This window comes from Bos taurus, chromosome 10, assembly GCF_002263795.3.
Source record: "Bos taurus isolate L1 Dominette 01449 registration number 42190680 breed Hereford chromosome 10, ARS-UCD2.0, whole genome shotgun sequence".
NCBI lineage: Eukaryota > Metazoa > Chordata > Mammalia > Artiodactyla > Bovidae > Bos > Bos taurus.
In genome coordinates this window covers 15,283,822-15,303,629 of record NC_037337.1, presented here as the reverse complement: position 1 = coordinate 15,303,629, position 19,808 = coordinate 15,283,822, and positions in this window count along the sequence as shown.

Genomic DNA, 19,808 nt, shown 5'->3' with positions numbered 1-19,808 from the left:
GTGTGCTACTTCCCGGAGGCAAAGCTGCTTGGCCAAGAAGCCAAGAAATAATAAGATAGGACCGATCGAGTGACTGATTCAGCAGCGGGGTTGCTTTTGGACCAGGCCCAGTCTGGAAATTACAGGCCTGGGTTGCAGCTTCCGGGACAGCTACTGGAATCAGGGGCCTGCTAGTGGCTGCGGTTGACAGCCGCATGAGCCTGCCTCGCCTTCCCAGGCCACGGTCATCGACTGGAGGAGGAGGGTCTCGTTCCTGGTCCAAGCTGGAGAGCTGCTCCCAGGAAGGCCCTGCCAGGGGTGCCCCAGCAGCACAGACGTCAGAGAACACTGCATCCATGGCCCACTGCTAAGGTTATCTGGCCTCAGCTGGGTCCACAGGATAAGGTGAATTCCAAGTCTCCTTCACAGTAATCATGAAAATGCAGGTTGTGTAGGTGCCATCACGGTCCAAAGGAGACAGGAAGTGGCTCTCTAATCCTAGCTCGGCCCTTGCTGTGCGGCTTTGGAAAATTCACTCCCCCTTTCTGAACCTGTTTTCCAACCTGAAAACAGAAGCAACAGCATCTGTTTAGGCTCACAAGACTGTTGTGATGCCTACAGTTCAACACACGGAAGAAAAACAAGAATGTAATGGCCATGATGACATCCCAACTACCCTTCACTTCGTGAGAAAAGGACCCTTAACCATATGTTACAGAAAGCCGAGGCTCACTGAGATTAAGTATCTGACTAAGATAAAGTAGACAGTGAGCGGCTGAGCCAGCGTTCCAGCCACATCCACCGACCCCAAGACCAAGATCTCCTCCATCTCCCACCCCCGCAGCTGCCTGTGGGTTAGTCTGGAGCCAATTTGCATTTAAAGAGGCTTTTAAAAAAATATTAGTCCTGAAATTCAGAAGCAGAGACAACAGTTGCCTTGTTAATTTTCAGACTTAAAAGTAAGGGAGACTGCTAGCGTCGGCTCATAGCAAGCAACCTCTCGTTGAACTCTAGCTAAATAAAATATCTGAAGATCTGTACCCCCAAATCTGTGAAACAAGAGGAGCATGGGTAGCAGTGAGTTTTCTGTGGTTGTTGTTGTTGTTTTAGAGATCATCAAGTAGCAGGAACTTTTGAAAGCAGGTATTTCCCCTACCCCCATCTTACAGATAAGGAAACTGAAGCCCTGAAAAGGGACGGACCAGCACAGCATCATCACTCCAGTTAGAGGCACGGCTGGGATGAGAAGTTGAGTCTTCTTTATTCTCCAGGGATGCTCTTTCCAGAATGGCAGCTGCCTCACAAATCCACTGCATGTGACTGGGTGGTCTCAGGAAGGGACAGGGGACACTTTCTAGAGCGCTTCAGCAGATCACAGGGGCCCTTGCCTCTGCTAAGGTGCGGAGGGCTCTGTAGATGGAGGTTCAGGGCCCAGGCTCAACTCCTCCAGGTCCCATCAACTATCCTTCAACCCTCAAGACTCCCCAGCTCTGTCTTTGTGCCCTGTCCTGTCCACCAGCTACCAGCTTCATTTGCTGCTCCCTGTGCCCTGCCTCAGTTTCCCCCACTGATGCCATCCTTCCCATGTATCCAGTTCTTACTGCTTATCTCAGGTTCTCTAGCCCTCTCACTCTTCTCTGAACCAGGATAGTATTAACAATAGTTATAATTATACTAACAATAATACTAATAATATATATTTAACAATTATATAGTAACTAACTATAAGTAACTAACATTGATTGAGGTTTTGTACATGTCAAATGCCCTGCTCTGAGATCATTTCATGTAAACCCTAGGTGCATGATCACTGCCCAGCGGGTACCATTCTTTATCCCCATTTTGAAGGGGAATACAGGGGAACTAGAGAGTTTTAGTAACTAGCCCAAGGTTACACGGCTTGTCAGGGGCAGGGCTGGTGTGCAAGCCCAGGGCTGGCTGTGTGAGCCAGTGGCCTTGTTCTAGCCATTTGGCTACACTGTCTATGGGGGTGGGACCTGCAGCTCCTTCAGTCTCTACTACCCATCCTGGCAGCTTTTCACACCCTTTCCCATTGGTGTCCATGTCCTTGTCTGACTCTCTAGACTGTGACCTCTCAACTGAAGAATATGCAAATACCTGCTCTTTTCAGTCTCCCTGGTTCCTAGAGATTTAGGCAGAATTAACTCTCAGTAAAAACCATCTTCACCTTGCCTTCCAGAGAAGGACTCTTCTTCTGGAAAACAGGCAGACTAAGTCAGCCCTGCCCTTCTACTAGTTGGCTTCTCATTCCCAGAAAACCAAGGTCTCTTTTTTGCAGTAACAGAGCAAGTGGGCTCCTTCCATTCTGTGTTGTAAGTCTCTCTAGTTGGGTTCCTATAGAATTCCCTCCTTTCTTCTCCTTACTTGACTCTCAGGAGTGCCCTTCCACTCTCCCATCACCACTTCCAAGGACCTCGCTCCGTCTATCTTTGTAGACTGACAGCTCCTTGCTGCCCTGAGGTCCCAATCCCCTCGTGGCCTGGCAAGTCTGGACAACCTCAGGAATAGGCTCATGCCTGCTATGTAGAAGAAGTGACATCTCCCAGTTCTCTGAGCATTTCCCCTGGATGAGAGGTAATCAGCATCTCACCTTCATACTGCTTTAACGACCACCCAAGGCTGCTCTCTGATAGCCAAGTAAGTGCTGTCTGTGCTGGCATCGAGGACCTGCTCCCCAAGAACTTAGATCCAGGCAATAGTAAGTAAAGTCCCCTTCAGAGACAGACTGCTCTCATGTTAGCAAGTCTGAGCTGCATCCTGATGGAAAGGTCTAAAGAGAGCATGTGCAGGTCACAAAGGGAGGGGCTGGCCAATCACAGAAGAGACTAGTGATGAGCCTGGATCAACTCTGGTGGTGCCGGGAAGTACAGGCAGAGAGAGCCCTGGGCCGTGGACTGGAAACATTTCTAGTCACATAAAAAATTCATTTCTTTTAATCTCTAGTCATTCATTTATTCTAAATGGCAACCACTCCAGTATGCTTGCCTGGAGAATCCCAGGGAGGGGAGCCTGGTGGGCCACCGTCTTGGGGTCGCACAGAGTCGGACACGACTGACATGACTTAGCACATTTGTACCAGACACTCCTCTAGGATCTGGGATTCGTTGGTGAGCAGAACAGATGCGTTTCCATTGTACTTATCTCAATTTTTAACTTTATTCTTGGCTGTGTGGTTATTAGGAAATATGTTCCACCTCCACTGTTAGGCTGTAAGGTCTCTTCTGCTCCATACTCTATCTCCAGTGCTTACAGTGGGACCTGCGTCAGAGTAGCACTTGATGAATATTCACTGATAGTATAGGACAGGTCATCCCTGTTGAGATTAGAGAAGTAGGAGATTGCATCAATAGATTGCGAGGATTCCAGCCGCACTGGTAAGACCATCCAGGTATGAGAGAGATGGTCCCCCTGTCCCTGCTGTGAGTATCCTGAGCCACTTACTGGGGAAATAAGGGCCGTCATTTAGCCCCCTTTCAGGAAGGGAATGTGGACACACCAACATGAGTACTAAATTCTACTTGCAAATTAACAATGCGGTATTTAGGTTTGTCCATGAGATTCCTGTGCTTTGTTCGTGAGGACCTGCCCCTCCCCCACCCCTCTGGGTGGAGGATGGGGCTGCCAGCTGCAGGTGTGTCTGATGAGCCTGGCTGAGAGTCAGTGTAATGAGCGCCCCCTTGAGGCCTTCTGGGAGATGGCCAACCTGGGATCCCCGGAGACCACACTGAGGGCCCGCCGGGGAGACCTCATCTCCACTTGGGTGTGCACACCAAGGACAGCTCATGACAGCTCCCCAGTTCTGGAGCACCATCACGTCTGTGTCTAAGAGATCCTCTGTCACATCCTCAGAGCTGGAGGCCATCTGGGCAAAGAGGACCCTCAGAGATCATCTAATCCAACTCCCTCACTTTGTTTTTTTATTTATTGTATCATGTATCACATATACAGAACTGTACAAGAGATGTGTGTATAGTTTACAGAATCATAAAAGGGAACAGCATGTACACATCATCCACATTAAGAAATGAAACATTACATTAGAACTGCCCACCCCATTCCATGTAGCAATAACTCCCTTTCCTCTAAAACACAGACTAGAGACAATCATGTCTTGATTTGGGGTTAATCAGCCTTTAATTTTGAAAACAATTTAATTACCTAATATGTATTATTATTATTGAGATATAATTCACACATCATAAATTTTGCCCTTTCAACATTAACAGTTCAGTGGGTTTTAGTATATTTACACAGTTGTACAACCATTATCTAATCGCAGAACATTTTTGTCAGCCATAAAGGAAACCCTGTACCCATTAATGATCACTCCCTACACCTCTCTCCCCATAATCCCTGGAACCATTAATCTACTTTCCATCTGTATAGATTTGACTCTTCTGGACATTTTATATAAACAGATGATACGATATGTGATATTTTATGATTGGTTTACTTCACTAAGCGTAATGTATTATTCAAGGCTCAGCCACACTGTAGCACATATCAGTTCTTCATTTCTTTTCAGGGCCCAATAATATTCATTGTGTAGATGTCCCACATTTGGTTTATCTGTCCATCAGGAAGTAACAGGTATCTGTGTTGTTTCCACTCTATAGCTGTTATAATAATGTTGCCATGAATATTCATGTGTAAGGTTTTTAATTTACTTTCGAGGTAACATTGGTTTATAGCACTGTATAAGTTTCACAAGGTCAAAATTATATTTCTACTTCTGCATACACTATAGCATGCTCACAAAAATTAATTTCCATCATCACCATACAGTTTTAAAATGTACAAATTTTTGTGTGGACATGTTTTCAATTCTCTTGGGTATATTTTGGGTCATAGGTAACTTTACGTTTAATCATTTGGAAACTGCCAGATACTTTCTCACAATGTCTTCACCATTTTACCACAAACAGTATGTATGCTCTGATTTCTCTACATCCTCTCTGCCAGTTGTTACAGTCTGTCCTTCTGATCACAGCCATGCTAGTGGGTATGAAGGAGTATCTCATTGTGCTTTTGATTTACATCTCCCTAATGACTAATGACGCGGAGCATTTTTTCATGTACTTAATGGCCATTTGCATATTTTCTTTGGAAAAATGTCTATTCAAATCCTGCACTTATTTTTTAAGTTGAGCAATACATATTTTTAAAGAATAAATTTCCACATTCAATAGAATGAATTTGGTCTCCTGCATCACACCATATGCAAAAATTAACTCGAAATGCATCAAAGACCTAAATGTAAGAGCTAAAGCTATAAAACTCTCAGAAGAAAATAAGTGTATAGATCTCCATAACCTTGGATTAAAAATGGTTTCTTATATATGACACCAAAGTACAAATGATGAAAGAAAAACAGATAAACTGAACGTAATCAAAATTAAACTTTGTGCTTCATAGGATGCCATTGAGAATGCAGAAGAAAATTGTTGCTAATCGTATAGTTGACAAAGAATTCGTATCTAGAATATATAAGAACTATCACAATTCAGTAATTAAAAAAAAATAACCTAATTTTAAATAGGCAAATAAACTAAACCTTCTATTATTGATAGACACTTCTGCTGTTTCAAATTTGGGGCTATTACAAACAATTCTGATATGAACTTGGAGAAGGAAATGGCAACCCACTCCAGTATTCTTGTCTGGAGAATCCCATGGACGGAGGAGCCTGGTGGGCTACAGTCTGCGGGGTTGCAAAGACTTGGACACAACTGAGCGACTTCACTTTCTTTCTTTCTTTCTTTCTTTCTTTCTTTCTTTCTTTCTGTTATGAACAGTCTTTAAAGTGTTCCCTTGTGCACATATGAAGTGTCTTTATCGGACTTCCCTGCTGGTACAGTGGATAAGAATCCACCTGCCAATGCAGGGGACCTGGGTTCAGTCCCTGGTCCTGGAGGATCCCGCATGCTGTGGAGCAACTAAGCCCTTGAGCCACAGCTACTGAGCACGTGTGCTGCAACTCCTGAAGCTGGCGTGCCTAGAGCCTGTGCTCCATTACAAGAGAAGCTACCGCAAAGAGAAGCCCATGCATGACAAAGACGAGTAGCTCCCGACAAAGGCAGCTAGAAAAAGCCTGGACAGCAAGGAAGACCCAGCACAGCCAAAAATAAATGCACTTTAAAAAAAGTGTCTTTATCTAAGAGTGAAATTGGAGTTACGGGATTTGTGTGTGGTCGACTCAACGAGGTAATGCTAAACTGCTTTCCAAATCATTTTGTCAATTCATAGCCACCCTCCAGCAGGGAAAGAGAGTTTCATGGCTCCATAACCTTACCAATACTTGATGTTGTCCCACTTTGACTTTTTGTCCATCTCATGAATATGCAATTGTATCTCATTCTAACTTCCATTTCCCTGATGACTTATGAGATTGAGCCTCTTTTCCTACACTTTACAAGCCATTTATTTTCCTTTGTCTATGAAATCTTTTTTTTTTTTTATTACAATTTTTTGTTTTCTGGTTACGTTTTTGCCATTTCATCATTTTCTTATTGATTCTAATTACATATTCTGGATGCTATTTAATCCTGTGTTAGTTTTATGTGTTGTAGTTATTCTCCCAGTTTGTGGTCTCTGTTTTCACTCTTTTTTGGTGTCTTTTAATAATACCAAAATTGTTAATTTTAATGTAGCTAAGTTTATCAATCATTGTCTTTATGATCTGTACTTATTTTATCTTATTTAAGAAACTTTTTCCTTACTTTGAGGTCAAAAAGATATTTTCTGATATTATCTTTCTAATCTTTTTATAGTTTACCCTTTTATATTTCAGCCTTTATTCCATCTGGAGTTGATTTTTTTTGTACTGTGTAAGGTAGGAAACTAATTTCATTTTTTTCCATATGGATAACCAATTGTCCTAGTGCTGCGGCTCTGCACGTCTGGTCTGCCATAAATCAAGCTTGTGCATATGTGAGAGCTGGTTTCTGTGCTCTCTGTTCTATTTCATCTCTATGCTAATATCACACTGTCTTTATCATATTGTTATGATAAATCCTGATATCTGGCATGGTGAGTCCACCATCTGGTTTGTTGGGGTTTCTAAAATCAGAGTGTCTTGGTTATTCTTGATTTTTTTTTTTTGCTTTTCCATATTAATTTGAGAATCAGCTTATTAAAAATTTTTAAAATTCTTTCCAAAAATACTCTGGTGGTTTTCATTGGAATTATATTGAATTTACATACCTACTTCAGGAGAACTGACATCATGATGATATTTGTCTTCCTATCCAAGAACATGGTCTATCTTTCCATTTGTTTAAGTCTTCATTAATATTTTGCAGTTAAGTTTTATGATCTATCCATAAAAGGCTAACCCATCTCTCTTAAATTTATTACTAAATTCTTTACATTTTTTGTTGTTTTTGTATTAGGTATTTTTATAACTTTTTTATTGATGTATTGGGCTTCCCTAGTAGCTCAGACAGTAAAGCATCCACTTGCAATGCAGGAGACCCGGATGTGATCCCTGGGTCAGGAAGATCCCCTGGAGATGGAAATGGTAACCCGCTCCAGTGTTCTTGCCTGGAGAAACCCGTGGACAGAGGAGCCTGGTGGGCTACAGTCCATGGGGTCGCCAAGAGTCAGACATGATTGAGCTGCTGACACACACATACATTAGAAAAGTATTAATATATCACAAGTTAATAGCCCACTGGATTGTCACATACTGAACACGCTCATCTAATCAATACCCAGATCGAGAAACAGAACATTAATAACATCCTCAAATCCCCTTGCGCCCTCTGCCAGTCACTGTCCTTAGGGATAAGCAGTGTCCCAACTCTTTCATCTAGACACCAATCTGTGTGACCGGTTTTTGAACTTCTTTTAAATGAAACCACATAGGGTTTACTCTTTGAGGCCTAGCGTCTTCACTCAGCATTATACTTGTGAGATGTATTCACACTGGTAGGTGTGAACTCACTCTCATTGCACTATTGTGAGACCATACCACAATTCATTTATCCGTTCCTCCGTTCATGAGCATACCGTAGTTTCTAGCTTGAGCCTACTGTGAATGGTGTGGTTAAAAACATCCTGGTACACGTCTTTTGGAAATGTATTCTGGAGTGGAATTGCCAAATCACAGACTAACTGTGTGTTAAACTTTAGGAGATTCTGCCTAACAATTTTCCAATGTGATTATACCAAGCTACATTCCCACCAGCAATGTGAGAGGGTTCTGGGTGGTCCCCGCCCTTGCCACTAATTGATATTTTGTCTTTTCTCATTCTAAAATTCTGGTAAGAGTGAATTTGTATCTCATGGTGTGTTTGTTTTGAATGACTTTATGGAGACATAATTTACATACAATAAAGTTCATCTAGAGGCCGCTCTCCCCTTCTGCCTACGGAATGTGTGTCTCTCTAAATAAACTTGCATTCACTCAAAAAACTAAAGGTCCTCTATTTCAAGGGTACAATTCAATGGTTTTAGCTTATTTTTTAGAATTTTGCAACTATCACCATAATCTCATTTCAGAACATTTTCATCATCCCCCAAAGAAATTTTGTGCCCTTTAATAATCACTCTCTAATCTCCCTCCACTTCCTGTCCCTCCTACCTCAATCCTAGGCGGTAACAATCTACTTTTTTCCCTAAAAAAAATCTGCTTATTCTGAACATTCCATGTGAGTGGAATCATAAAGTATGTAGTCGTTTATGATTATCTTATTTTATTTTATTTTGACTGCACCACACACTTTGCAGGCTCTTATTTCCCTAACCAGGGATTGAACCTGGGCCCAGGCAGTCAAAGCACTGAGCCCTAACCATTGAACTGCCAGGGAATTTCCCCTGTGACTAGCTTCTTTCACTTACATTGTGTGTTCAGTGTTCATCCATGTCATAGCATATTCCTTTTTGTTGCCAAATAATAGCTCATTGTATGGACACTAAGCTTAACTTATCCATTTATCAACTGAGTAACGTGAGATTTTCCCCTGCTTTTTGGCTGCTATAAATAACTCTGCTATAAACATGCATGTACAAGTTCTGTGTGGATATATGTTTTCATTTCTCTTGGATAGATATCTAGGAGTAAAATAGCTGAATCAATATGGTAACTGCGTGGAGAACTGCCAAGTTTTTGCATGGTTGGTATGTCATTTTCATTTACACTCCCACCAGCACTGCTGGGGAATCCCAATACTTTTTATCGTCTGCTTTTACTTTTATTCTTTGATTTTTAAAATTATTTTGTCTATTATTATTATTGTGATTTCAATGTTCATTTCTCTAATGACTAATGATGTCGAGCATCTTTTCCTGTGCTTTTTGCCCATTTATATATTTTCTTTGGAAACATGTCTGTTTAAATCCTTTGCTCACTTTTAATTGGGCTGCCTTAATTATTATGGAGTTGTCAGTTCTTTATATATTCTAGATACGAGTCCTTTATCACGTCTGCGATTTGCAGAAATTTCCCCCCATTCTGAGAATTACCCTTTACCTTCTTGATGGTGTCCTTTGAAACACAGTTTTTCATCTTGGTAAAGGACAACTTGGTCTCTTTCTATCAATCTGCTGCTGCTAAGTCACTTCAGTCGTGTCCGACTCTGTGCGACCCCATAGACGTCAGCCCACCAGGCTCCCCCGTCCCTGGGATTCTCCAGGCAAGAACACTGGAGTGGGTTGCCATTTCCTTCTCCAATGCATGAAAGTAAAAAAGTGAAAGTGAAGTCGCTCAGTCGTGTCCGACTCTATGCGACCCCATGGACTGCAGCCCACCAGGCTCCTCCATCCATGGGATTTTCCAGGCAAGAGTACTGGAGTGGGGTGCCATTGTCTTCTCCGTTCTATCAATCTAAGAAATCATTTTTTGTCATGAAGATTTACACCTGTATTTTCTTCTAAGAGTTGTATAGTTTTAACTTACACCTAGACCTATGATCTATCTTGAGCTCATTTTTGTGTACATGTGAAGTAGGGGTCCAAATTTATTCTCACTGTGGTTTTAATTTGCATTTCTACAATGACGAATAAAGTTGAGCAGCTTTTCATGTATTTATTAGTGATATAGATATCCTCTTTTGAAATAGTCTGCTCATCAAGTATTTTGCCCATTTATTAACTGGATGTTTATCTTTCTCTAATGATTTTTAGAAGTTTTTTCTACATTCTGGGTATGAGTACTTTGTTGGGTAACTCATTTTGTGCATTTCATTTTCACTCTTCTGATGATATCTTTGGATGAGCAGAAATTCTACTCTTAACAGGGTTTGACTTAACATTTTTTCTTTTGTAGTTAACGCTGTCTGTGTCCTATGTAACAGAACATTGCTTACTCTGAGAACATGAAAATGTTTTCTAATGTTTTCCTCTTCTTCTCTACTTTTTTGCTTTCACATTTAGATTTATAATCCCTTTGGGTTTTATATTTTTGTGTGTTAGTGGAGCAACTAAAGCCCGCATGCCACAACCACTGAGCCCGCGCACTCCGGAGCCTGAGCACTACAAATGGAGAGTCTGCACACCACAACAGAAGACCCCACGTGACACAGGAAGACCACACATGCCCCAGCTAAGACCCAACACGGCCAGATAATAAATAAATTACAGAACAGTATTAAAGAAAAACTAAGCTGGAAGATGGTCACTACTGGATAGCAAGACCTATCAAAAGGCCACAGTGGTATAAAAACAGTGTGGTGATGCTGTCTAACCATCTCATCCTCTGTCATCCCCTTCTCCTCCTGCCTGCAGTCTTTCTCACCACCAGGATCTTTTCCAGTGACTCAGCTCTTCACATCAGGCAGCCAAAGTCTTGGAGCTTCAGTTTCAGCATCAGTCCTTCCAATGAATATTCAGGGTTAATTTCCTTTAGGATTGACTGGTTTGATATCCTTGCAGTCCCAGGGATTAAAAAAAATTTTTATTAGAAATGTTTACTAGAAGAAATAGTTTTAAAATCTTTCACTACAAGGTCTATTTGTCTACTTTTTACTGTAGCTATGAATTTTTCCTTTATATGTTTTGAGGATATGTTGTGAGTGAGTGAAAGTTGCTCAGTCATGTCTGACTCTTCAACTCCATAGAGTCCATGAGGATGTTATATGTATACAAATGAAGAATTTCCTGTTTACTTTGTAGACTTCTCTATGTATTATTATATACTTTACCACTTTAACTCTAAAATACTTTTGATCTTAAAGTTCATTTTTGTCCTTTATTAACATAAATTCAGATTTAAGTTGTTAGTATTTGCCAGCATACCTTTTCCATGCTGAGACTTTTGATCTTTGCTTTTTGTTATAAACACACCTGTGGTAAACAGCATGTGATTGCCATTTTCTTTTTTTAACCTAGTCTGACCGTGTTTTTAACTTAGGTTTTTTCTACTTACATTTATTGTGCTTACTGAAATATTTAATTTACTCCTAATATCTTATTGTGTACTGTTTATTTTTCCTGCTTTTTTTGTCTCTTTTCCCCACTGCTTTCTTGCCTGCTTTCACATTGATGGAGGGGTACTTTATTAGAAGCTGTATGTTCTTTGTCTATTTGTTTAGTGATTGTGGAAGTTATCTTTATATACATGTTGAACTTTAGCATTTGCTAAAGGTATTTAGCAGAGACATTACTTTGCCAACAAAGGTCCGTCTAGTCAGGGCTAGGGTTTTTCCAGTAGTCATGTATGGATGTGAGAGTTGGACTGTGAAGAAAGCTGAGTGCTGAAGAATTGATGCTTTTGAACTGTGGTCTTGGAGAAGACTCTTGAGAGTCCCTTGGACTGCAAGGAGATCCAACCAGTCCATTCTGAAGATCAGCCCTGGGATTTCTTTGGAAGGAATGATGCTAAAGCTGAAACTCCAGTACTTTGGCCACCTCATGCGAAGAGTTGACTCATTGGAAAAGACTCTGATGCTGGGAGGGATTGGGGGCAGGAGGAGAAGGGCACGACAGAGGATGAAATGGCTGGATGGCATCACCGACTCGATGGATGTGAGTTCGAGTGAACTCCAGGAGTTGGTGATGGACAGGGAGGCCTGGCATGCTGCAATTCATGGGATCGCAAAGAGTTGGACACGACTGAGTGACTGAACTGAACTGAACTGAAAGGTATTTTCTGCCTTCCTACCAGGTAATATAAATATCTTAGAATTTTTTAACTCCAATGACCTCTTTCTAGTTCCTTTGCTATTATTGTTCAGTGTTCTATTTTTATCTTGATTCTTCTCCATATTATTGATATTTTGAGCAGATAGTTCTTTTCTCTTTGCCTACATATTTACTCATTTCTTCTCGAATCTTAAACCTTACATCTAAAACTATTTTTTCCCACCTGAAGTACACACTTTATAGTTTCCTTTAGCAAAGATTTTTGTTGGTAAAGTTAGTTTTTGTTTGTTAGCAAATGTCTTACTTTACCACAATTCTTGAAGGATAGTTTCACTTTCACTGTGCATAAAATTCTACTACTGTATAGCACAAGGAGCTCTACTCAGTGCTCTGTGGCAACCTAAATGGGAAGGAAATCCAAAAAAGAAGGGATATATATGTATACGTAGAGCTGATTCACTTTGCTGTACAGCAGACATTGTAAAGCAACTTTTATTTTCTTCTAAATAAAAATCAGAAGAAAAAATAATTCTATATTGGTAGTTATTTTCTCTCAATTTTTTTTTCTGTTAAGACATCAGCTGCCAAACTACCTGTCTTTTCTCTCTGGCTGCTTTTGCAATATTCATTACATGTCTAGGAGTAGGGGAGGTATCAAGGGAACATTTCTTGCAAAGATGGGCATCATAATGGACAGAAATGGCAAGGACCTAACAGAAGCAGAAGACATTAAGAAAGGTGGCAAGAATACACAGAAAAACTATACAAAAAAGTCTTAAGGACCCAGATAATCACAATAGTGTGGTAACTCACCTAGAACCAGACATCCTAGAGTCAAAGTCAAGTGGGCTTTACAAAGCATTTCTATGAACAAAGCTAGTGGAGGTGATGAAATTCCAGCTGAGCTGTTTCAAATCCTTAAAGATGATGCTGGTAAAGTGCTACATTCAATATGTCAGCAAATTTGGAAAACTCAGCAGTGGCCACAGGACTGGAAAATTCAGTTTTCATTCCAATCCCAAAGAAGGACAATGCTAAAGAATATTCAAACTACCATACAATTGTGCTCATCTCACATGCTAGCAAGGTTATGCTAAAAATTCTTCAAGCTAGGCTTCAGCAGTTTATGAACTGAGAACTCATCCAGATGTACAAGGTGGATTTGGAAAAAGCAGAGAAACCAGAGATCAAATTGCCAACATCTGCTGGATCATAGAAAAAGCAAGGGAATTAAAAAATAAACAACCATCTACTTCTGTATTATTGACTATGCTAAAGCCTTTGACTGTGTGGATCACAAGAAACTGTGGAAAATTCTTTAAGAGATGGCAATACCAGACCACTTTACCTGTCTCCTGAGAAACCTGCATGCAAGACAAGAAGCAACAGTTAGAACCAGAAGAACTGACTGGGAAAGGAGTTCAAAATTGGGAAAGGAGTATAACAAGGCTGTATACTGTCACCCTGCTTACTTAACTTATATGCAGAGTACATCATACAAAATGCTTGGCTGGATGAAACACAAGCAGGAATCAAGATTGCCAGGAGGAAATTTTAACAACCTCATGCAGATGATACCACTCTAAAGGCAGAAATGAAAAGGCACTAAAGAGCCTCTTGATGAAGTTGAAAGAGGAGAGTGAAAAAGCTGACTTGAAACTCAACATTAAAAAAACTAAAAGTATGGGATCCAGTCCCATCACTTCATGGCAAATAGAATGGGAAAAAGTGGAAGCAGTGACAGAGTTTATTTTCTTGGGCTCCAAAATCACTGCAGACAGTGACTGCAGCCACAAAATCAAAAGACACTTGCTTCTTGTAAGAAAAGCTATGATAAACTTAGCGTATTAAAAAGCAGAGACATCACTTTGCCGATGAAGTCCATATGGTCAAAGCTATTGTTTTTCTAGTAGTGATGTACGGATGTGAGAGTTGGACCATAAAAAAGGCTGAGCATTAAAGAATTCATGCTTTTAAATTGTGCTGCTGAAGACTTGAGAGTCCCTTGAACAGCAAGAAGATCAAGCCAGTCAATCAATCCTAAAGGAAATCAACTCTGAATATTCATTGGAAGGACTGATGCTGAGGTTCCAATACTTGGACCACCTGATGTGAAGAGTCAACCCATTGGAAAAGACTCTGATGCTGGGAAAAACGGAAGGCAAAAGGAGATGGGGAAGCAGAAGGTGAGATAGTTAGATAGCATCACCGACTCAATGGACGTGAATTTGAGCAAATTTAGAGAGAGAGTGCAGGACAGAGGAGCCTGGTGTACTGCAGTCCTCGGGGCTGCAAAGAGCCAGACAGGAACTAGTGACTGAACAGCAATGACAACTAGGCATAGAGATGTGTGTATATGTGTGTGTTTATTTTGGAATTCATTAGGTTTTCTGGATATAAAGAATAGAATCTTTCAACAATTCTGTAAAATTGGTATTTATCTCTTCAAAGATTATCTCTTCCCCATTTTCTCTTTTACCTTTGTCTGTAAGTCAATTCAAAATACATTAAAACTTCTCACTCTTTTCCATGTCTCTTGACCCTCTCTCTCTCTCATATCTTTTAGCTCTTTGTGTTGCTCAACTACATTTTTGCTGTTCTCTGAAACTATTTTCCAGTTTACAAATTCTCTCTTCAGGGTCTGATCTGCTCATTAATCAATTCACTTGGGCTTTTAGTTTCAGTTCTTAAAATTTTTTTCAGTTCTCAGTCTCCTTGATTCTGTTTCAGACCTGCTTGTTTCTTGTTCATATGTATAACATTTTGATATTATTTGTTTAATAAAACCGAATATTTATGTTTTTATTTAATAATATTAAATTTATTTATTTAATACTATTTAATAAAACATAATATTTTAAAATTTCTTTAAATGTGTTAAACCTAGTTTTCTGTCTGCTAACTCCAGAATACAAAGTCTTTATAGGTCTGTCCCTATTGTGGGTTTTTCTTGTTGACCAGCCTTTTGGTACCTTATTTCTTGTGCATTTTATTTTATTTTGTCTTTATTGAGACAGAAGTTGCTCATTTTCCTTGGAAGTTTATTTGTAGGAATTCTTTGAGGGCTGAGTTTAAGTCTAGTTCCTCCAGAGATTATTTGTATTTGCTCCTTCCAGTGTAGGACCACTTAAAATTAAATTCTCCATTTGGGGTTTTGGACCAAACTGAGAATGAACTTGGGTGGCAAAGTCGTGTAAGTGTGAGCTTATAGTTTTGAATTTCAGAGTTCTTTCCTCTCCATCCACTATCAAGATTCTTTTCAAGGCTAGTTACCATGCTCAACCCTCTGCAGAGTTCATTTCTTATTTGTTTACACTGATGATAAAGTTTTTTAGGGATGTCCTTGCTTTATGCAAGGAGATCTTTCACTGTATTTTCCATCTTGGCTGACCCCTAGGCTTTCTGTTCTATTCCCTGCTTCTGTAGAACGATGAAACAGAAGATCAACATCCCCGTATTTTGACAGAAACCCACAATTCAAAAGAGAACTTTGGCACCAACTTACATCCAAGGATTTTTTATTTTATCTCATTTGGGAGTCCTTACTTTTATGACAACATAGTGGTGCGATTAAAAGTATTTTTCTCGTCTTTATACAGCATTATCCATTATTTCACTTGGTAGTATCATTCATTTCTCTAGTCTGCCATCATGCAGGAAAAAAATCTTATCACTTCACAAGAGAGGGCTCTATGGACTAGAGAGAGGAAGAAGCTTCCAGCCACACAGAGGCCAACATGGTCATGGCTTTAAATGAGCGCCCTGAGAGCACTGCTCATGGAAGGCTCTCTGGGGCCGGGCCTGACCTGGCAGGTTGTTTACCGTGGCCACTGGGGAGAGGGCTCTGATCTACGGTCAAGGAGGGGCAAGTGTCTCCAACACCCTTCTATCCTTTGAAGCCTGCTCTTCCCCTCCCAAACTTGTACCCCACTGTGCACACCATCACAATCTAGGTCTCAGGAGGACAGGCTGGGACACCCCAGGTGGACAAGGCAAGGCCAGTCTAATTAGAGGCAGAACCTGAGCTTCTTTCCAATTATGATCCCCTCCAGAAAATGCTCTTTGCCCCTTCTCCTCACGTCCACCAGTACTGCTGCCTTTCAGCTGGCCTCTCCTGGCCCCTGGCCTCCTACTTAGCAGCAACCGCCTAATGTCTAGCCTCTGGCCCGCTGGTAGTCAGCCAAATATCAGCCTGGGTGCCTGGGAAGGAAATCCCAGCCTGGGGGAGTGAAGAGCCAGCCACTGCTGGCTCCTGCCCACTTCATTGCACTCACTTTTGGACCTCTGCCCAAGGAAGAACAATAGAAAGAAGTTGATCTGAATGCTCAGACTCATGACCTTCATTGTCTTGAGAGCTCTAAACTTACTTACTGAGTGTTCACTTTATAGTTGGCCCTGTGCCACACTCTTAACATGAAGTAGCTCATCGAATCCTCAGGCCAACCCTGAAGTTAAGGGAGGTTAACTCACTTACCCAAGGTCATCTATTGGTAAGTGGTACAAGGATTCAACCTGGATCTGATTGCAGAGACCATGATCATAACCCACTTATGGTACTTTATAACATGAAGTGATTATTCAAATAAATCCAATATATTAATTAATTGAATAATTAATAAGTTGTTAATATATCAATATAACAATAATAATATAATATAATCAATACTGATGTAATACTATTTTATTGAGTAATTTAATTATTATTAAATTATTGAGAATAATTTAATTCTTGGAAGGAAGCAGACTCAGAGAGGTAAAGCAATTGGCCCAAGGTCACACAGCTTATCAGTGGCAGTGCCAGGCTTGCCTGGTTTTCACCTTGATGTCCCAGGAGCAACAGGCAGGTGTGGAAGCCCTCCCGGTACCTTGCAAGGGTCTGGCTTGTGATGAACATTCTTTAGTCTGGACTGTTTGAAATCTTTTTCAGTTACTCCCTTCTAGGAACTTGAGTCCTTTCATTGATATAAAGAATCTATTTCTCCTTCAGAGAAAGGAGACAGCACAGACTGGGGGAGAATCCCACAACCTTGCCCCTATGAAGTCCTGATGCTGGCCAGGCTCTAGATGCACAGGATTAAGGGAGCCCAGCACCTGATCCCTCAACTCATTCCACCTTCCCCTTCCCCTACTGTATCCACATGTCAGTCCTTTACATCTGTGTCTCTATTTCTGCCCTGCAAGTAAGTTCATCTGTACCATTTTTCTAGATTCCACATATACATGTTAATGTAGGATATTTGTCTTTCTCTTTCTGACTTCCCTCCGTATGTCAGACCCTGGGTCAATCTACATCTCTACAAATGACCTCAGCTCAGTTCTCTATGAGGACCTAGATGGGTGGGATAGGGGATAGGGGTGAGAAGGAGGTCCAAGAGGGAGGGGATATATGTATATATATAGCTGATTCACTTTGTTGTACAGTAGAAACTAACATGACATTGTAAAGCAATTATACTCCAATTAAAAATATATATATATAAGAGAGCCCAGCACTGAGTGCTCTCCATCACATCTCCTACACAGCCAGTGAGAAGAGGAGCCGAATTTTCTGCCTCCTTCTCTAGATCCTCCCCCAGCTGCCAGCCCAGTTGCCTGCCTGCCGCCTGCCCACATGGCTGTGGTTGGGCCAGCCTAGGAAGTATCAGATGCTGCTAGGTTTCCATCTTCCCATCCAGCCTGGAAAGGCCCCCTCCAAGATTTTTGGGCAACAGCAAATTTGGAGAAAATTGCAAAACTGGCTCTCCTTTCTGAAATCTGTGGAGGACTAAGCACGGAGTAAAAAATAGAGCTGAGCTGCCAGGCCATGGCACAGTCTAATTTAAAGATGAGAGGCCCGTTGTGGGAAAAGTCAAGCTGTCCAAATGAATGAAGCCCGCCAGCCTCCAGAGACAAAGGGGCAAGCAACGGCCTCTTGTTTCCACTGGGTTTTGTTGGTGGTGTTGCTGTTGGGTCCTATTACTTTCCTCCTGGAAGCAATTGTCTGAAGAGCTTGGTCCCTGCCCAGAGGAGTGTGCAGTATAGACCAGAAGGATGAGTGTCATGTTTATAAGGGGTGAGGAAGGGCAAACAGACCAGTTCAGGAAATAGCAGTGGTTTCATGGAGGAGGGACCTCATGAGACATGGTGTTTAAAAATACATCTTCAGGTCGAGCTGGAGAGATCCTCCCAGACCACCTAGCCCAGTGCCCTTATTCTACAAGTAGAGAAACTGAGGCCAGTGAGGAGAGGGACCTGAGACCACATCACCAACGAGTGACGGCTACAGTGTAGGAGCCAGAAAGAGTCTCCTCCTGCTCAGGGAAAGTCTTGGCTTATTCACAGTCTGACACTTGTCAGCCAGGAACTCCAGTGGGAAACTCCTCTCCAGTGTGAACATAGGGATCATCAGCCACAGCTGTCGATGGGGAAGGAACTGGAGATATTTCAGAGGGCTGCTTTGAGCTTGTTCCCAGGGTCTTACCTCTAGGGGTCCTTCCCTTGGTTCATCCCGGGCATTGAGCTCTCGTGGTACAGCTTCCATTGCATTGTATTGCACGCCATTCGGGTCTGTCTCCTCCATCAGACTGTCTGCTTCCAAAGGCCATCTTCCTGGTGCTGGCACCATGTGACGTGGTGACAGGCGATAAATGTTTATTGCGATGTGATGACAGGTGATAAATGTTTATTGAATGAGTGAACAATAAGTGGAAATATACGTGTGTGTTTAAGATGAATAAAGCAAACCAGTACTTTCTTAATTAACAAAATCTCAGGTCAGTCTTGTAGAAAGTCCCCAGAATCTGGAAACTAGATGTTGAAATCTGAGATCACTGCTTACCAGTCATAGGGCCTTATGCAGGTGTCTCAGCCCATGCCAGCACTTGGTGCTGCCCTCATGACGTGCCAGTCCCTGTAATGAAATGTTTCACTCACACTGCCTCATTCGAAACTCACAGATAACCAAACCAATAAGTTAAGTGTCATTGTCCCTATTTTACATGTGAAAAAACAAAGGTGCAATGAGGTTAAGAAACAGTGACCTAAGCCCTAAAATTAAGATTCAATATTATGTGCTACCTTGATATCTAGTAGAACTAAGAGAGCTCCAGATGTCCAAACAGCAAGCTCTCCTCTCCACTCTGCTCTGGCGGATAATGTTCTATAGCCAAGCAATTCTTCTTATTAGATGTGCAGTTCTGGCTGATCCCCAAAGAGCAGGTTTCAGTTGCCTGCCAGCCTGCAGAATTATTCGCATAAACCAATCACATCCTCCTATAGGAACCAAGGGAACCGCACCGTCTTGACACTACAAAGCCTGCCTCCCGTAGCCCCCAGCTATTCACCCTGCTCCTAAATAAAACCCCCATGTGGCTCGGGGTGGTGTGTTGTCCTCCCCAGGCTGTCAGTAAAGGTGACTAGTAAGTGACTGTTGATCTCATCTGTCCTGCGTTGGGTATTGTGGGTTTAGTTAACCCCATAACTCTAGGATGATAATCTCTCACCGATGAAAAGGAGGTGATTACAATAGAAACGTGCCCACAATCACACAGCTAGGGAGCCACAAAGCTGGCACTTGAACCCTAGCATCTGATGCCAGAGGCTACAGCCTTTACTTTTATGCCAAATTGCTCACAGTGGGCATTCAGTCATTACGATGCCACTAGTCTATAAGCATCACAGAGTCAAGGGACATGTCTCATTCCGAACAGTATCCTTAGAGTCCAGCATAGCACCAGGAGTATTAAAGG